This window comes from Olea europaea, unplaced genomic scaffold (assembly GCF_002742605.1).
Source record: "Olea europaea var. sylvestris unplaced genomic scaffold, O_europaea_v1 scaffold2315, whole genome shotgun sequence".
NCBI classification, from domain to species: Eukaryota; Viridiplantae; Streptophyta; class Magnoliopsida; order Lamiales; family Oleaceae; genus Olea; species Olea europaea.
In genome coordinates, this window is record NW_019241248.1 from 62210 (window position 1) to 64691 (window position 2482).

Consider the following 2482-nt stretch of genomic DNA (forward strand, 5'->3'; position numbering starts at 1 on the left):
TACGAGATATGGAGTTGTGTCAATCTCGATCATCGATCATATCTTTCACTCCACTATTAAGTCAATATAAATCGAAAACTCCTTTTCGACTTATGAGTACACCTTGGTCAAGGATTTGATCATTGACTTAATTGGATGAAACGCAGATCATAATCTCCTACTATCTAAGAGTGACGAATCCTTTATTGATCAATCACAACCTTCATACGATTCTTGACGTACCCGAACGATGTCGTATTAGCGGCCCTTTTCAGAGCAACATCCAACACCGCCAAAGTATGACTGTCCTCATATAAAGTACCATGACGACCTCAAGTCAAAGGACCAATTTCACTACCGAACGTTAGAGATTAACCACCGACACTCAGATAGTTATCCATGTGGAATCTCTCGACGGGTCTCCAATGTTTTGTTCTATAACAAACATCCACGTGTTCATTTAAGTGTCACCACACTTTAACTTGTGAGATCAGCTACTTACTTCACAAGTAAGAAATGCCACACGTGATGGTCTATCCGTAATAACGATATCCGTATCTCGTTATTACTTACGACCACGGATGATTTAAGATTCAATCAGATGTAATTTGTATCTCACAATCACAACTCCTTGTGATTAACAAATTACAAATATTTGAATCTACGGACTCTATTATTTATTTAATTGTCTATTAATTAAATAATGGATCTGTCATTTAATTGCATTAATTATATATAAAAGTATTTATGTCCAAAGTTGATTGGACCTAGGGCATAATACTTATAGGTTAGACACCGCGCGCAGAACATAATCAAGAGGAAGAAGTCCAAGCATAAGAATATTCGGCCTGAAATCAGCAACTTTTCCTTTTGATTTCTCCTCCTGAAAAATCTCAACATTTGTTAAAACCATACTTGGAATATTGTATTGGAATCGACAAGTCTCAATAATCAGGTTATTGGACTCACTACATAGGTTAGATTCTCCTTCCCCTTGGCAAGGGCTCAAGTATGAAGAGGAAAAAGTGAGATTTTTATACTAATCTTCTATATCATATCAGAATATAAATGATGCAATATTATAGAGATAAATTATTTATTTATTTTCCTATTTTAATTCGTATTTTAGGAAATATGATTAAAGTATGATTTAATTAACTTTTATGGTGTTTCTTTATTTAGTCATGATTTTTGAAACCCTATATAAAGGGGATTATGACAATGTAATAAAACAACTTGATTGTTTGAGATAAATTTCTCTCTTCCTCTTCCCCTCTTCTTCGCTCCTTTCCCCCTCCTTTCTCTTCTCTTCTCCCTCCTTTCCCCTCCTATAATTCTCCTATTACATCCGTCATCAATTTGGTATCAAAGCAGTTCGTCACCTTTGGCCTACACTTTCTCAAGTCCAAAAATCCTCCAGCCATCCAAATCCTGTATAACAAGCTTCATACATAACCACCTTGGAACATAATTCGTACTGATGATAGTAGAAGACTTTTTTTCTTTCCACCTTGCAACCAAACATAAATGGACGGGCAAAAACAGCAGTTTTTCTTTTTTCACCAATTTTTTCTGTCGATAGTTCTTAGCCAAACAACAAAAATGTTGCGGCTGTCCAGAAATTACCAATGTACAGAAAAATAAACTAAACCTAAACCATTCCATATTTTCATTTTCCCAAACATAGCCCACTTCATATATCTATATCCATTAAACCAACCCACATATTACACAAACCTATAAAACCCACAACCTACATAGACGAGGTCCACTATCACCACCTAACTCAACCCTAAAATCCCACAAAACCTAGCCCAATCCAACCTATCTACACGGCCCATTCCGAACCAAGCCCACTACCCAAACGCAGAAACCATAAATCCATACCAAAAGCCCTAATCTAACAAGCCCATAACCTATTATCCACCATCTCTCTGCCCATAACCGGCCTTACTTTGTTATCGTCATCGGCTGGAAAGCCATAGTGCAGACACATTGCATTCAAATCGCAGCAGTCTTCCATTGCCATTGCCGCCCCCGTTCAGTCATCACGCCTTCTTGACTCAACTGATTCCATTTGAGGAGTTGAGTTTGTTTTATACTCACACCAGTGGATTTCTTCAGATTTCCAACGAAATTTGATTGGAACTGGCCTATTACTTGGCATCATCTGCAGCAGAACACCAGCCATATTCCAGTCTTCCCGATACCAAAATACTCCCCTTAGCGCATTAGAGAAGTCAGTTTAGGGCTACATTGGTTGCTCTACCTGCTTTATGGAGATAACCATTTTGCTCTGTTGAAAACTTGGCTATTGTTTAGGTGTTTGGCCTTTCAATTTAAAAATCAGAACCAAAAAAAAAATAATAGTAATAATAAATAAATAAATAGAAAAAATGTCATATAACAGCTATAGCATGTACTTTGGTCACTACGACGATCAAGCACCTTACCCATATCCTTCCACTTATCAACATAATTATCCTTCATCTAGGACCTTTAT